The sequence below is a fragment of the Dermacentor albipictus genome, unplaced genomic scaffold, assembly GCF_038994185.2.
Source record: "Dermacentor albipictus isolate Rhodes 1998 colony unplaced genomic scaffold, USDA_Dalb.pri_finalv2 scaffold_20, whole genome shotgun sequence".
NCBI lineage: Eukaryota > Metazoa > Arthropoda > Arachnida > Ixodida > Ixodidae > Dermacentor > Dermacentor albipictus.
The window spans coordinates 367,190-385,652 of NW_027225574.1; the positions used below are offsets into that span (position 1 = coordinate 367,190).

An 18,463-nucleotide genomic window follows, 5' to 3' on the forward strand; every position below is an offset into this window, starting at 1 on the left:
AGCGACGCGGCTTGTTGGTTCAGGGCTATGTTTCTCCTCACCGATAAAGATGTTTACAGGAACCACGAGGCTTCGTACAGTAAATTTCGAAAAACTTTCCTTCGTCAAAATAGCCAAGATGAAAGAAAATACTTTGAAATTCGTGGCGTCACACTGACGTATACCGGCACTAAGGTATCAGCGCGAAATTCAACCGACGAGATTTGTTTGGCTTCCATATTCTCCATCAGTACCTTTTTTTTCTTTTTTGCCTAACGAATAGCGGGCTTTTGATGGAAGTTCGCGTTGCTGTTTAGTGCACCTTTAGAAGCTGTAGCAGTTCGAAGAAACAAAGAAAAAAACACGCAGAATAATCAAATAGAGAGCGAGGTAAAGCCATGTCACGGAAAGCTATAGAACAACGACATCTTACTGAGAACAGAAACACACAGAGAATGAGCCACTTCGAAGTACGAAAAGAAAGATAGAAGGACGGACGCAGATTTTTTGTGCCACGACTGCGGTCAAAAACAATAAAGAAATACATTTTAAAAAATGATGAGATTCATTATGTTCTATTTTCTCTTCTTTCTTTTATTTTTTAGAGGGGGGGTGTAAAGTAGTATTGGCTGCTTCAGTATTGCTAATCTCATAATTATGCTTACTCGCACTACCGTCTTTTTTTTTTTTTTAAATAGCCTCGCATCGTTGCCAACTGCCCGTTATGTAATGTCGAAGGAAAAGAAAAAGAAAAAAAAAGGAAAGAAAGAAGGAATGTTGGGAAACAACACCAATGGCCCTATTCCCTCTCTTCCCGAGTCAGCCGGTCGAAATGGCCGGCCCTTTCGTCATCAAATTCGCTTCGCAACGGAAGCTATATCGGCCGCCTGCGCAGGAGACAAAACGTCGCCTCGGCTAATGCGATTCGGGGTGTCGCGACGACGCCAGGACGCGCCATCCCTACGAATAGTGCACTGGAAGGACCGCATGCTTGAGGCCAAACCAAAACAGGAAGACTCTGGTGGGAGGGGGGGGGGAATGCATGCTGACGATGTAGCAGCCGCTATAATTTCGCAGTTCATTCGCGTCGAGACAGGAGCCGCGCATGAGGGGACGACAGGAATTTAAAAAATCAAAACAAAACAAAACAAAAAACTTCCATAGGAAAGCAATCGAGGCGGCACCACCGGGAAGCGAGAAGCTAAACACAGTTCATTATGACTCCATTTTTTAAGAAAATTTCTGTCGTGGTGTCATGTGTAATCGGTAGGTGGAGTTTCAAATGCTGGTAGAGGGAAGTCTTGTTTCTGTCAGAAAATAAAATGTTTCGATGTATGTTACGGGTAATTAAAAGGGGGGGGGGGTGAAGCGATGATGAAAGAGACGGACAGAATTCCTGCTGGTCTTTTTCATCAGGCAACAAGTAAGTATGCGGATAATTAAGAGACCACTTAGGGGGATACAAAAGTGAAAACAGAAGTTTGTTCTACTGTTTCTTTTCTTTCTTTTTTTTTCTTCAACACGCAGAAAAGGGCGCAAAGCTGACATGACCTTAAATGGCATGATTTTATATCTGCAGCCGCTTTTTTCGTTCTTTTCTCTTCACTGTGAACTGGTGATTTATAACCCCGCTGTTTGCTTTCGTCCTCTCTTTTGCGACTCCACAGTGCTCGTCCCATTTGCGCTTACGTTTGCTTGACCCCTGTAAGCGCACGGTGTACGGGTATTAGCGGGCGGCTTCTTCACTGGGTTGGTTGCCTCTCAGCCTGTCATCGTCTTCATGTGTTGTTGAGCTGACAGATCGTAAATATATATAGACCGGTCGTGCTCATCCACATCCAGCAAAATGCAGCTTTGGAGGAGACGAAAAACAAAACTTGAACACTTTCTTGTGTATGCGTAATAGGCGGACATTTGTGGAGCTCAGCGAAGCTGCGGCAAAAATATAAAAAAAAACACATATATAGAAATCAGGCCAAAAAGAGGACAAATAAAGTAATAATTTAGCAGGAAAAAAATGCTTCTTCTATGCTTTCTCTATTATTCTTATAGTTTCGCATACAACTTTGCTCGAGTTTGCCTGTGATATTTGTGGCAACCAGAAAACAATATAACATACCGTCTATTCTTGTCTTCGCCACAGCTCCCAGAGAAAGTCGCTCGTGACGGCGTTGGCACGCCTCGACAACCGGCCGCTTTCTGAGCAGGCTATCATCATCTTGCAGTGCCGGCTGATGCGGTCTCCACACCAGAACGCGACGAAGGCGCTACTGAAGTTGCTCCGGTCAGGCGACCTGTTTGAACAACTGTGATACTCCCGCGTTTGTTTGTGTGTGTGTGTGTGTTTTCGTGTCCTTCTCTATGTGTGTGCATTTTTTTCTCTTTCTGTATCCCCTTACCTCTTCCCCAGGGCAGGGTAGCAAACTGGATATTTATCGTCCGGTTATCCTCAGTGCCTTTCGCATCTCCTTTCTCTTTCTCTCTCTTGCACGAGTTGTCGTTTCGCAAATGCTTCTAGCACGCAGTTCTTTCTAAGGAAGAAAGCAGATAGCATCGAAATGGGGGAAAAAAAAATTGGCTGCGGCTTAGCTCGGCTAATCCGGGACCTGCAAAGCGAAAGCTCAGCTTAGCCTGGTTAAGTCTTGGTTTCACTTGGTTAACCTTCGATTTAGCTGTAATTATTATGCTTAGGTATACAATCATCGTTAAGCCAGGTATGACAGCTGTGCCCAGGTCGATGACTTAGACTTGGCTGAGATTAGGCTTGGGCATACACGCATCGTTCGACGGTGCGACGCCTGTTGTGCCACAGGGAAAGTGTAAGTGCTAGACATGCAAAGAGACGCCGCGAACATGGGCAGCGTCGAAACACAATCGCACAGGGTGCGAACGCGGTCGCTACGTTGATCTCGACGGCACGGCGCCTGTTGCATTCCGGACCCTCTCCAGTGAAGCAGTTCGCCGGGCGATATCCGCGGGGTGGTCAGACGCTGCTTGGCGACGACGGCTCAAATCCTCCCGCTCCCGCGCAACGTTCAGAGAAGACGGCCCGCCTCGCTCTCATCCATGGTCAAGCTCGCAATGACTAGGCGAGTGCCGCGGCCCTTATGATTTGGGATTTGGGATTTCGGCGCGGAATTCAAATACTGATACTTGGACCTTCATTTTCTCATCTAATAATCAAACTATTTTTTCGAAATGACTGCCTGCAGGGTTCTCAAACAATGCTCCATTAGTCTAAACTGATTTATTGTTTCCCTTTAGTGTCCCTTTAAGCTGCTACAGAAGCTAGACGCCGGCTTTTTCGCTCAATGAGCCATTTGATGTTTTCGCATCAAAAAACCTTCTGTGACTGGTTGCTTTCCCAGCAACTCCCTGAAGTAAAGGTACGGGCACGACACTTACGCCGAAATGGGGCACTTAACGCTGCTGTATTTACGGGCTGCCATTTTATGTGGCGTCCGTGCTTCGTCCACTGGATGTTGACTCCCAACTTCAAGTGCTCTACTCTCATCCCCACCTGAATCCACATTCAACTCGCTAGACTCGGCGCGCTCCCATGGAATGGGCTGGCAACCTGGATCTCGCACTGCTATCATCGCAGCGCTCGACGGGGGATATAAGCAGCGTCCGGTCACGGCTCACTTTGGGCACGACACCTACGCCGAAATGGGGCACTTACCGCTGCTGTATCTACAGGTAAGTTGCCGCCTTGGCGCTTCATGTATTAAGACTGATAACTATTGCCTCATTGCGGTGTTGTGCCCCGCAGTGCTTTCTGTTAAATTGTGCCTGGTGTCATCACTCTTGTCGAGCGTATGTCCTTCCATAGGTAGCTGGTTGATTCTGATTTCTGGGGATGCTGAACAAAACCCGGGCCCTGAAAATGCCATCGCGTAAACGCTTGCTTCCGTTCTTGAGACTGTGCGTAGACTTGAAGTGGGACAGTCAGCTATTCTAAATGAGCTTAAAGGTGTCAGGGGACGACAAGAAGCCACTGATGCCAGAGTAGATTGCTTAGCTGGAAGGATAGATGCACTAGAAAACACGGTTGTGTCTCTCGATAGTGTTCAAATCTCGAAGCCATATGATGAGTTACGCAGTTTATGTGATCAACTTCACTCGCTCACTTCAATATGTGATGACACAGAATGCGACGATGTAATGTACTGTTTTTCGGTATTGATGATGAGCAAGGCGAAAACTGGGCTACATCTGAACAAAAAATAATACAGTTTTTTCTGAACAGCTTGGCCTTACCATAGTGAACGCACAGTTTGAGCGCGTGCATAGATTGGGGCGATTTTCTTCCGAGAAACGTCGGCCCATCATAGCACGATTAGCCCTTCTTACAGACAAGCAGAATATCCTAGTACTTGCGCACAAGCTAAAAGGTACTGAGTATTCGATACGTGAAGATTTTTCTTTATCCACAAGGCAAACGCAGAAAAAATTAATTTAATTTGCCAAAACAAGAAAACAGCCATTCAAACTTACAATAGATAAGGTTCGTATTAATGACACCACTTATGTTTATGACCGCGCTACCGACACATTTGCACCGTCAATCCTGTAGCAAAAAAAAGGCAACATTTGCTGGTATAGCTATGAAATCGCAATCTTCCTTAACGTCACCGCTGTCGTTATCTTGCACAAACGTTCGCAGCTTACTAAACAAACGCGATGCATAGAGTGCCTATTTGGAAGATGGCGATTCCGATATTGTAGCTTTAACTGAGACTTGGTTGCACACAGACATCAATAATGAAGAACTTCTTCCCAACAGTAACAAATATAACATTTACAGGCATGACCGTAGCGGGAAGACGGGTGGTGGTGTCGTGATTGCTATAAAAACCTGCGTTTCACCCTTTCTCGGAGACACCAATTCCCCAGCTGAAATAGTTTGGGTCGCGTGCGCAACAGCCTCTGCCCATGTCCTAGTGGGCACATGTTATCGGCCGCCCGACGCTGACCACTCGTTTCTCGATGTACTGCGTGAAAGCATTACACGTGTTACTCAACAATGTTCCACGGCTGTTGTTTATCTCCTGGGAGACTTTAGTTGTCCAGTTTTTGATTGGCCAAATATGTCATCATCATGCCACTCCTCTGCTGAATTTATTAGCTTAACACTAGATTACAATCTAACCCAGACAGTCGATCAACACACCCGTGGTCCCAACATCCTAGGTTTAGTATTAACTACCACACCTGATACCGCCGGGCCTATTGCTTAAATTGATGGCTTGAGCGATCACAACGTTCTTCAATTAGACATTAATATTCCACAAACTTTCTATCGCGTTCAGACTAAAAGTATTAGAGATTACAATAGGGCTGACTATAAAAATATTAATGCTGAATTGGCTATCTTTCTTAGTAAAGAGTTTCTGCCATTCTTTAATTCAAGATCGGTAAACGACAGCTGGGAACTTTTTAAACAAAAATTAACAACTCTGGTAGAAAATTACGTGCCAAAAATCGTTATAGCAAATGACAGATCTAATCCTTGGTTTACAAAGCACCTTCGAACACTAAGAAACAAGAAGAAGCGTCTGTATCGGGCGGCCAGAAGGGACAGTCAAGCCTCATCTTGGGCAGCATACAGTGATTTTATAAAATTTTACTGCAAAGAGCTATGCGCAGCCAAAGACAAATCTCACGTGACCTGCCATCTCTTTTAATCAACAATCCCCGAAAATCTTGCAAGTCATATCACCAGGTAACATTGTCCCCAATATTGTGCTGAATGATGACGGTGAAAGCCATCATCATGCAGTAAGTGCCCCATTTCGGCGTAGGTGTCATGCCCAAAGCGAGCCGTGACCGGACGCTGCTTACATCCCCCGTCGAGCGCGGCGATGATAGTAGTGCGAGCAGTACGCTGATTGTCCAGTAGCGTTTAGCAATTTTTTCACATTTGTTTTTACACAGGAAGACTGTTCCACTGTTCCCATAGTTCCCGACTTTGAATATCATTTTATGGAACCAATAGATATTACAGCAGATGGCATTTTGTCTTTAATAAATAACCTGCAATTATCCACATCTTCCGGTATAGACAATATCAGCTCAAAAATTCTAGCAAATACCGTTACAATTTCAAGCCGAATTTTGTGTCATATTTTAAGGAAATCCTTATCATCTGGCGAACTACCCCTGGACTGGAAAATTGCAAAGGTTATCCCCGTATTCAAGGGGGATAACAAGTACTCTCCAAGAAATGACCGTCCCATCTCATTAATATGCATCTGCTGTAAACTACTTGAACAGATTATTAACAAATGAATTTATTAACAAAGCATTATATAACAAAGAATATGTAGTTGGCATTTTTGTTGATATTAAAAAAGCGTTTGACACTGTGAACCATGATATACTACTATCAAAACTACATCGGCATGGATTCAGAGGTCAAGCCAAGCAGTTTTTCGAAAGCCATCTTTCTGGTCGCAAGCAATGTGTTAAAATCGACAATTCCGTATCAAGCGTTCATTCCATCCCTTGTGGCGTGCCTCAGGGCTCGGCATTGGGACCATTACTCTTTTCCTTGTACATAAATGATCTGCCAGATGCTTTGAATTATGCCCAAACTATTATGTATGCTGATGAGACAGCCCTTCTCTTCTCTAGTCATGACCCTAATATGCTCGAAAGGCACGCTAATAGTGATCTTTCTCAGATGTGCCAGTGGTTCTTACAAAATAAATTAACAATACACACCTTAAAGACTAAATACATTGTGTTCTCTAGTCCATATAAAAATTCATATAGCTTAAATGAGTTACGAATAGGCGCAAACCCCCTCGAACGAGTCGATCAACAGGTATATCTAGATTCAGCTTTCAATTTTAATCCTCACATAATTCGAGTAAGCAGCAAATTGAGACGGGCTTGCTTTGTCCTAATAAAAGCTAGAAAGTTCTTCTCGCTTCGCACATTAAAAATTTTGTATTATTGCCTTTTTCAAAACAATATGACTTACTGTGTGGAGTCCGGGGGACTTACGTATAACAGGTACTTAAATCAAATAGTAATTTTACAAAAAGAGCACTTCGATTATTAACACATAGTAAACACACAGATAGATCCGCTTCGCTCTTTCGTCACTTAGACATTACACCTTTTTTTGCTATGCGGGATTTCAAAATAGCTTGTGTGGTTATACATATACTAAACCATAAGATCCCACTATCATCATCTGTTTTTGTATATCCATCTCGTCCAACTAGAAATTTTTTCAGTTGTCGTTTTAACCTTCCTGCTGTTAATAATGTGTACGGTAAAATAACTATCGCCTATGCCACTGCTAAAATTTGGAACCAACTGCCTACTAACTTAAAAGTAGGTCAATTCTCAATCGTTGATACAAAAGAATTTTGCCGGAGCCAGCGATATTCAACTCCACTATAAGTCTGGGTTTTTCTTTGATGCATTCTTCCTTTTATTTGGTCCTCCGAACTATTGTATAATTTGTATCGCCTTCCTTTGTGTAAAACTGTCGCATAACTGCTGTTACATGAATCCTGTGTAAAATACTGAGTTGTCTCGCTATAATTATTTTTATGCGAAGCATATTACGAGAGCTCAACCCAGCTCCTCAGGCGCGGCGGTGTCGCCTTCAATACCACGTGACACCGTGACGTCACGACAGAGGAGAAACGGGGCTCCAACTCGCGCCGTCGCTCGCGGCGTCGCGGCGGTATATAAGCAGCTGCGCTTGCCTCTGCTAGATACTCACGAGGTGAGATGCCTCCTGGAGACAGAGCTGCTCGTTGAAATGAGAAGCGAAGGTTGCGGCGTGCTACAGAGACAGTTTCTAGGTGGCTTTGCTACGGCGCAGCGACTACGCGCCCCGCATCGGACGCGGTGAGCGTCGAGCAACGCAGCGTTCGGCGCGACAACGAAATGTGCGCCTGAGCAACCGGCGCACGCCTGAGCCGACGACACCGGCTTTTCTGCGACACGAGCTCCTTAACGCTGTCGCGTTAAAATAAAGGCTAGTATGCTTCGCATCCTGGGCTTAACCTTAGCTAAGCCACAGCCAGTTTTTTCGCACTTCCTGCATGGGCCCAAGTCTAACCGAGAAGGCTAAGGGCCCAGATGATTCACATGTACTTCTTATTAGTAGTTTGAATAAACTGATTTTGAACTGAATTGAATATCATAGCATCGCATATCTACCGCCATTTAGAATCAAACGACTTTGTTTATTTTAACCAGCATGGATTCAGAAAAGGCTTATCTTGTGAAACTTAGTTGCTCGAATTTAAAACAGAATTACATTCCAGCATGAATAACAAACAACAGACTGACTGAGCATTCTTAAATTTTTCGAAAGTATTTGATCGTGTCGCTTATTGTCGCCTCATTTCAAAAATATCCGCGCTCCGACTGGATTCATTAACTTTATCTTGGCTCCGAAACTTTCCTTGCGGCAATAGTTCACTGTTGTTAATAACCACTCATCGCTTATTTATGACGTTACTTCTGGCGTACCGCATAACAGTGTCTTTGGTCACCTTCTTCAATTCAATTCTTTATTCAACATCATGAGGATGTTGGGTGCATCGACAAAAAGCCAGAAGAAAGGCTTGACAGAGGTCGACGCACCCTACAATGACTTGGCAACAATATCGCAGTGTATCGTACAGCATGTGTAAAGCATTCGCAATAACTACATTGACACAAATGAAACGGTATTTGAACATTACAGGCAAAAACAAAAGCAAGCACAAAGCACTATGACATAAGTGTCAGCAGTACATAAATTAACATCAATTCACAGCGCGTTATTTAACGTCTGTGGAAGAATGTATCTAAGCATTTGGCGACCATAATTCGTTCGCGTTTTAGGCACAAACCACGTGAAGCCAGTGCGGGTAGCATACTTAAGTTCCTTGCATTTCAAGATTGCCAGGTCTAACATGAATGTATTATTCTGTCTTATACTTGTTTTATACCGCCTTAACAGTAAATTTTCATGCAGTTGAGGAAGGAGGGTGATGCCAAGTGACGCAAAGATCGGTGCGGTATGTTCAAATCTCGAAGCATTAACAATATTTCGAACAATTCTCTTCTGAAGCATGTGCAGCCGTCTGATATTGGTAAATGACGTGGTGCCCCAGACCAAGATACAGTAATTAACGACTGAAGAAAACAGTGCATTGTACAGCATTTGCTTAACACGCTTCGGTAGGAAACATCGCAGTCGGGACACGATACCAACAACCTTTGACAACTTGCCCCTGACCATTTCAACGTGATCGTCCCACGATAAATTTTCGTTAAAGAAAACACCCAGACTTTTGACCACGGGAACTATTTGAATGGACGACGAACCCATTTCTAAGCAGATTTGTGGAGTAGAAGCAATCTTGTTACGAGGCCTAAATAATACAGCTTTACTTTTTTCTGTGTTTATGATTAGCGAGTTCGATTCAGACCATTCATGAAGTCGGCGCAGACACTCTGTAGCTTGCTGTTCAAGATCTCGTACATGTGCTGCTCGAAAGAACAGAGTGGTATCATCTGCGTAGATCACAAATGTTGGGATCTTACTTGAGCAGACTATGTCGTTGACATAAAGGAGGAAAAGCAGAGGTCCCAGAACACTTCCCTGGGGAACGCCAGAAGAAATATGTTTAACATATGATAGTGCGTTGTTTACTGTTACTTGTTGGACGCGAGAACTGAGGTAGGATCTAATTATGTCAAGACATTTTCCGCGAAAACCATAGTGTTCGAGTTTGGCTAACATTGTTTGGTGATTGATGCGGTCAAACGCTTTCGAGAAATAGATGAAAATACCAAGAGTGAAAAGCTTTTGCTCAAAGGATTCCAAGATTAGTTCTTTTTGAGTTAGAAGTGCAGTCTCTGTCGAAAAGTTCTTCCTAAAACCATGCTGTCTTGGCGTTAGTATATTAAATTTCCCACAGAAACTAGACATTCGGGTATACAGTATCTTTTCAAAACACTTTGAGAAAATTGGAAGAATAGAAATTGGGCGATAGTTTGATAAGTCGTTTTTTTTCTCCCCCTTTATCAACAACGGTTACTTTAGCAATCTGCATTCGTTTAGGGAACACTGCATGTTCGAGGCAACAATTAAAAATATGTTCTAGGACTGGGCTTACTATATCGGCTACATATTTTACTGGCTGAATCTTAAGGTCATCTATGTCCCGTGAGCTACTGTTGCGGAGGGTCAAGAGGCAAGCTTCGATTTCGCTGGTGTCTGTTGGCATCAAGAATGCAGTGGAAGGAACTCGCGAGTCAAGGCATTTGACATTCGGGGCGGCGCTATTGCTATCTGCCAAAGACACGAACAAATCATTAAATTTTTCGGCTAGTAATTTTCCACCCAGCGGTATGTTGTCTACTAAGACTTCAAGCATGCCTCTGGCATGTGCACCTCGATTCAAAATTTCATTTATTGTCTTCCATACAAGGTCACTCCTTTTTAACACGTCTGGGTTGAATATAACTTTTCCATATACTCTTGTTTTGCTCGGCGTAGAAAAGACGTCACTTTGTTTCTATACGTCTTAAAACGCGTCAGGTCATCCTGTGATCTGCTTTTGATGAAGCGGTTATAAAGATCGTTTTTTTGTTTTATCATATGAAGACATTCGGCGCTTATCCAGGGTTTACGAGCCTTACGAGGTTTCTTAAGCGTCTGAAGTGGAAAACTTTGCGCATAAACAGACTTAAATGTGGTAATGAAGGCATTATAAGCGTCCTCTGGATCGCTTTCACGGAGCACAGTACTCCAGTTCACACCTGCAAGTGCTGACCGAAAAGAATTCATTGTGTTCATTGCGCCGGTATAGTACTGCAGGAAACATGCGTTGTTTTTGAGGAGTTAAAGAACCTACAAACAAGAATATGGGCAGATGATCACTTATTTGGACATTAATGACTCCTGAGTGAAGACAGTCAACTCGACAGTTAGTAATGAAGACATCAATTGCCGTCGCTGTCTCTAGCCGTGTCGGTTTATTTATGAGATTAGCGAATCCATTGCTGTGTAATATGCAGTCGACTTCATATTTACGCGCAGAAGAAGATAAGAAATCAATATTAAAATCACCACCCAGAACTAGATTAAGATTGTTTTCTGTGATCCACTGCAGATATTCATCAAGAAAGCGACCAAAATTCGAAACGCTACCTCTAGGTGGTCTGTATATAACAGAAAACACGTTTCTTCCGCTTTGTAATGACAGAATTTCGTAGTCCTCGTGGGTTATAGTGAAGTCGACAAGAATATTGCATTTGAACGTCTTTTCAGTTGCTATCATGACGCCACCACCTCGTTTATCAGTACGATTCTGCACATATGTATTGTAGCCGGGTAGGTGCATAACATCGCTACTGCTTTTCATTAATGACCTTCCACAAAACATATCACCGGAGATAAGGCTTTTTGCCAACGATTGCATTTTATGCCATACAATAAAAACATCTGATGACCATTTAGTATTGCAGAACGACCTTAACCTTGTCAGTTTCTGGTGCAGTACATGGCCGATGACCCTGAACTCAGACAAATGTAAGGTTACGGCCTTCTCACGAAAACATTCAAACTCTCACTTTTCTTACGTTCTAAATAACACCGCCGTATTTCCGACATCGTCCTACAAGTAGCTTGGCATTGAACTTACAACTCATCTTTCCTGGAGTACACACATAATAGCTATCTGTGCAAGAGCTTCAAGAACTCTCGGTTATCTTCGCCGGAACTTGCGTAAATCCCCTGCTACAGTTCGTAAATTAGCATATCAGACTTTTGTTCGCCAACAGTTAGAATTTGCGTGGTCAGGATGGTCACCACATCAAAATTATTTAGTTGATATGCTAGAAATAATTCATAACAGAGCATCGCGCTTCATCACAAGCAACTACGACAGAACTTGCAGCGTGACCAAGATTAAAGCAAATATTTCGCTCCAGCCACTTGAAAATCGTCGCACGATAAGTCTTCTTTGCCTTTTCCATAGGTACGTCCATGGTAATCAACCTCATGAGTGGCCGCTTGAAGTACCAACGCGCACGTCACGTCGCCTTAACAATAGCCATAGTTTCATGCGCATATTCGGCAATACACTGTCATTTAACGCATCAGCACTGCCACGTGTCATAACCGTATGGAACAGACTTCCTGATAACATTGCGAGCATAACAGATCGTGACGCTTTTCGCGAAGAATTGCAAAGTTTCCTGTAGAAACATTGTATAAGAATGTTATTGACCTGCTTTTCTTCCCTGTTTTTCACACTTTTATTTTTGTTTTTTTTTTGCGTGCACGAGTATATTACTGTGTTTGCGCTGTCTAAAGCTTAGCCCAGACAAATATGTGCATTTTGACAATATGTGACAAATATGTGCAAAGTTCAATAACGTGGTTATTGAACTTTGCTTTACTTATCTTGTGAATGCCTGTATTGATATTTATATTGTTTACTCCTGTTGAAACACTCACTTTGTGTCCCCCCTTACCCAATGCCCTTAAACGGGCCTGTAAGGTATTTTAAATAAATAAATAGATAAATAAATAAATAAATAAATAAATAAATTAGGATGCTTAAAATGCTCGGTAGTTGATTGTCGTGCTGCTTAAATAGCCTTTGACCTATGAATCACTCGAAGAATTTCTGGACGCACATCTCAATGTAAAAACACCCGACGGCAGTTCTTTCTCGAATACGAGCCCTTACTTCAGACAGATTTGGCGTTCCAAAGTCGTTATCATGCTGTTCAAGTGTGAAGCACACATATCCCGTTTAACTCTCACTGTCAAGGAAAAAAAAAGCGAAATCTTTCACATGACTATATCGTCACTTGAAGCTTACCGTGACCAGTACGCGGTTTTCGAATAATATCTGCATCGTCAGAGTTAAATTCTAGCTCAATATGCGTAATGTACGAGCCGTTTTACGCAAGTACTATAGCAGGAAGAATGTGACAGTTATCTCTGACAGGCGCAACAGCATTAGAGTAAAACCCGCTCTTAAATGTCAGTAAATATGGTCTGTCGGGAGCACATTATTTTAGACCCTTGGCCAGACGTTAAATCGAGTTTTAAGGCCATCCAGGCCTTACTTGATTTTTTAAAAATACGGGCTTGGGCTACAATACGGGCTGTACTAAAATACGAACCCGTAGGGCTGCTGAGCAGGAGGTCGCGGGATCGAATCCCGGCTACGGCGGCCGCATTTAGATGGGGGCGAAATGCGAAAACACCCGTGTACTTAGATTTAGGTGCACGTTAAAGAACCCCAGGTGGTCGAAATTTCCGGAGTCCCCCACTACGGCGTGCCTCATAATCAGAAAGTGGTTTTGGCACGTAAAACACCACAATTTAATTTAATTTTTTAAATATGAACCCAGGCATGCGGCAACCGCTCCTTACGTGAGGACGGGTGAAGGGAGCTTTCAGAGTACGCTTGCTTCCTCCATCGGTCCTTCGCTGTAAGGAGGCCTCACGTAAGGTTAGGAAGCGCTCGAAGGAAAGGAATGTTTCGTTGTTTGGGCCTAATTATGACACCGTGATGTTGTTTAATGTGTCCCAACGTATACACGTGCGTTTTCTATTTCATCCCCGTCGAAATGCTGCTACCGCTGTCGGGATCTAATCCGCGACCTCTAGTGATACCATAGCCGCAAAGCTACCGCGATGGGTACAGAATTGTTGATTTGACGGTTGACCGCTTCCGTAGTTCTGCTTGTACTCTGCGGAGCGCTCTAATTAATGCGGCTCTGCTTCTGCACGGCCCGCGTAATTTGTCCACTTGACACATTTGCATTGTGTTTATTTTTTAGAAATAACAGGCACGTACTAAACCGCTGTCGCATAGTAGTAGGGTTTCCTTGCCTTCTCATGTCATCCCCCCCTCCCCTTTGTAGGGAAAATGCCTCTTCTCCTCTTTGCAGTTCTATCTACGTCCCCTCTAGACTCACACTTTAGTAGAAAGGGAAGCACTGCAGTTTCTGCAATGCTTTTAGGGAGGGTCATGGATAATTACAGCTGTGAAGAGGCTAATGTGGCGACGTCCAGGGAGCTCCAGAGGGCATGTGCACATTCGATGCGGTGAGGTCCAAACGAGTTTCTCGTCAAAAGCGTAGCAGTTTGGGCGAGTTTGCATGTCATGACTTTTTTAGGCTTGTAGCGCAGCCCAGAAAGAGCAAAAAAGGAAGGTGGAAGCGGTAATGGAAGGGAACGGAGAACAGAGTGAACGCTCACTCTGTTCTCCGTTCCCTTTCATTCCACTTACCTTTTTGCTCTTTCTGAGCTGCGCTACCAGCTTAAAAAATAGTTTCTCGTGTTGTCTTTCCTCTCTGACTCACTCCTGTCATATATACCACGTGTGCCAGACAGCAGCAGCAGTGAGAAAGTCGAAGGAAGAAGAAAGCTTCGCTTTAAAAGAAACAAAAAAATAACGTTCCTGACACTGACAATTATCCAACAGCAGCGTAATGTTATTGTCTGATGTGAAGGCCTCTCTAAGCGGTTCTCGGAGGTCTTGGGAAAAGTTAGTGCAATCCTGCGGTTGGCGGGACCGTCTTTTGAACGACACTGCATTTTCTGACGGGATCAGAAAAAGACAGGGAACTAGACCGCTTCTTTTTGAAGCGAGCCTTTCCCTTGCTCTTCCCTCTCCCCCCCCCCTCCCCTACCTCATTCTGCTCGGACGGCTGTCTGGCCGAGTAGACAACCGCAGCATACCTCAGCAAGTTCTGCTGGGAAGCAAGCTATATCGGCTCACTTTGACAATCACCTTATACAATGGTTGCTGCTCATTATTTTTCTTCTCTCTTTCTATTTTGTTCCCGCATTGTCGAGCCGCACCTGTTTTGAAAAACCCGGGCGACGACGCGACAGCTCACTCAAACAGTGCCGCGAACGAACACACCCTTCCTCCCGGGAGCCACGAGGCGCACTCACACAACGCAGCAGCAACAGCAGCAGGGTCGCGGCTCTCCATGGATCCTCCTCCCTGGCGTTCCGGAATCCGTCGTGCTTTACCAGCCGGCGTGACGACCGCAATCCACCCCGTGGAGGGGAGCTCGAACCCGGCGCGCTGCTGCTGCTCGCCGGGATGATGCTCCTCGCACGTTCGCGACACCGAGCCTCGACAAGCTGGCTCCTCCTCGCGAGGCGCCAGCGCTGGCGACTGCTGCTGCCCGCGGACATCGGGGAGCCGTGCACAGCACCACGTGGTGCGAGCCTCTCTCTCTCGCGCTTCCTTCTCTCTTTCTGTCCTCGCGCACTTCGCGCGCGCGCTCCCACCCTCTCCCGTTGTCCCGCCCGGACGAGCCCGGTGCGCAAAGCCGAGGGCGTGACGAGAACTGGTCGAAATACGCATAAAGTCTGAGGCGCAGCTGGTTGCAGTTTTGCGGTTTTACTGCGGGTGCGAGCGCATGCTGTAAAAGGCACTAGACAGTCAGCATACCCTCGGCGTTCGTGTTGTCCACTTCTCTACTCTTGTGTCCTGTCTGCACGCCTCACTTCTATTTTGCATTATGATACCCTCTACATCGCACCCTCTCCTTCCTTTCTTCTATAGCTGCACTTGCTTTTCGACACTCGCATTACCACAGGGAGACCGCTAAATTAAAGCGAACACATATTTTGTTGTGTTGCGTACTGCGCTCATCAGCGGCGCTCTATAAATTGTATGAAAAAGAAAGAAAGAACGGGCGCAGATTTATGAGTTTATGATAACAATAGAAGGATATGCTTGCTCGTATCTGGGCGCTGGTTCGGCATATTGCGGTTAGTAGTTGGCACCTTATGCTGCCAAAAGAACCGAGCAAAGAAAGAAAGAAGACTGGCTAGCGAGACCAAGTGAACAAATGAGGGCGCGCCTTATTCGTGAATTTCTTTTTCGTTTTACTCCGCGCGTAGTTCTCAGACTGCACGTTCACTGCCTCTGCCGTCGTTAAGAGCAACACTGTCGTCGTACAAAGCAGTCTGTGTGCCATAGAAACAAGACTTCTGTCGAATCATGTCAGCAGACATGTTGGAGAAAGGCTGAATGACAAACAGTTCTTACAGACGAAATTGTGCATTGGGCCTCCGTGGTTTCACCTCACCCCGTGGAGCAGGGCCCTCTTCGTGGTCAGCTTTCTTCATTACCACCAATATGGACCCTTCGCTACTATTTGGTCAATATCTCTCCCAACAGGGACTGACGCTCTCCTTTTCTATATTTTTTTTACCCCCTCCCCTCGGTGATAGTGCGCGTGCGTAGTTCATGGTCATGTTCGCTCGTGTATGAAAGTGTATGGTGGACACTCTCCCAGTGACGCAACTTGGCACTTGTCCCCGGTCTCTTTCCCTTCTTTTCCTTAGTTCTTTCTTTCATACCGATTCGGGCTGATACTGCAAATTGGCGTGGGCGTTGCGAAAAGGTCGACCCGGACGTGTATCATCGGGGCAAGTTATAATGGGCAGTTCTAAATCGGTGAACATACACAAGGCTCTTCGCTGGCCTTTCTAACGGGTACCGAGCGGTCACGTTCGCAGCCGCTGTATGCGGGTATAGCTCAGTCCGCGAAATCTCTGTCAAATGGCAAGTGAATGAAAAGTGTTCCAATCACTGAAAATTGCTAGCGCACGCTACACGCAAGCAGATATAAACGCAAGCGGAAACTCTTTTGATGCATTTGGCGAAAAAGCGCTCATCATTAGTAGAGAAAATGAGGCCATAACTTCTTCTCCCCTTTCTTTTTTCTTTTAAATGCGTAAGTATTTCTGTGTCCCTCCAATGAGGAAAACAGTTCGTCCGTCACATAAGACTATCGCTTTCAATATACGGCCCGCGGCAGCGAGAGAATTGACCTTCGTGTTGGCCTCTCACTTCAACATGAACTAAGCGGCGAGAACACAGGGTGCGCGAAGCTATCAGCATTCGCTGCACTTTGTCCCCATCGCAGATCGCATTCAAGATAGTGGCACGTGGGGCTGCGCCATACGCAGCCGCCGCTGGAGTACGGTTGGTCACGGTTTATAATGGTTCGACGCGGGTGGTTAAGGTGCCAAAGGACGATAATGAATTATAATAATCGGAACGTCATCAGCGCACCAGGCCGCGCCATCTGCAACAGTTCACGTCACCGCAGCGCTGTCGTTTATACTGGTTGGATCAAGTTTCACATCATTGATAAAGACATCGAGCTGCGTGGAGATAGGCAAGTGACACAATACTTACGCACACTTAGACAACTCCCAGAGGCGTTTCTGCGTGTTTAATTTCATTTCCAAACCACAGTCCCGGTGCGTTAATCTGGTGTCATATACGTCAGTGTTTTCTTGTATTTGGGTGTTAACAACTACAAAGATACCCCGAGGTTGTCGTGTTTGGTATCCGCTTCCTTTACAATGCAATATGGTCTGTCTTTACCGATAAACAAATGATTAGGCCCGTGTAGACGCTGTCAAAATACACGACGTCCCGGCGAATTGGTGGGAGGACTTTAAGGGGGCGGTGTCGCCCGTCTTTTGTCATTGCGTCTTTTCTGCCTATTGCAGAAGCGGTATTTACTGACATGGCCTAACTTAAGATTCATATCTTTAGTGTCCGAGATCACGGGTTTGTGTTAAAGTTACTTTCGCTACTTAATCATCATCATCTTCAGCCTGGCTACGCCCACTGCAGGGCAAAGGCAATCTCCCATACTTCTCCAATTACTTTGGTAATGTGCTAATTGTGGCCATGTTGTCCCTGCAAACATTTTAATCTCATCCGTCCACCTAACTTTCCCCCCCCCCCCCCCCACTACTCTTCCATTCTCTTGGAATCCAGTCCGTAACCCTCAATGACCACCAGTTATCTTTCTTCCTCATTACATGCTCTGCCCATGCCCATTTCTTTCGCTTGATTTCAACTAAGATGTCATTAGCTTGCGTTTGTTCCCTCACCCAATCTGCTCTCTTCTTATCACCACCCCCCTTAACGTTACACCTATCATTCTTCCTTCCTTAGCACGTTGCGTCGCCCTCAATTTAAGTAGAACGCTTTTCGTAAGCATTTTTCGTAAGCCTCCAGGTTTCTCCCCGTACGTGAGTACTGGTAAGACACAGTTGTTACACTTTTCTCTTGAGGGATAATGGCAACCTGCTGTTCATGATCTGAGAATGCCTGCGAAACGCAGCCCAGCACATTCTTATTCTTCTGATTATTTCAGTCTCATGATCCGGATCCGTGGTCACTATCTGCCCTAAGTAGATGTATTCTACCACTTCCAGTGCCTCGCTACCTATCATAAACTGCTGTTCTCTTCCGAGACTGTTAAACATTACTTTAGTTTTCTGCAGATTAATTTTTAGACCCACTCTTCTGCTTTGCCTCTCCAGATAAGCGAGCATGCATTGCAATTGGTCCCCTGAGTTACTAAGCAAGGCAATATCATCAGCGAATCGCAAGTTACTAAGGTATTCTCCATTAACTCTTATCCCCAATTCTTCCCTATCCAG

At 44.8% G+C, this 18,463-nt stretch overlaps 1 protein-coding gene across 1 annotated transcript in view; it reads right to left on the reverse strand.

Moving 5' to 3' along the window:
* Positions 1–15,146, reverse strand: part of LOC139052208 (Golgi-associated plant pathogenesis-related protein 1-like) — a 281,560-nt gene extending 266,414 nt beyond the window's left edge. The window contains exon 1 of the mRNA XM_070529289.1: positions 14,930–15,146. The gene's annotated coding sequence lies outside the window, so the exon portion shown is untranslated. The remainder of the gene's footprint in view (positions 1–14,929) is intronic.
* Positions 15,147–18,463: the final 3,317 nt, after the last annotated feature.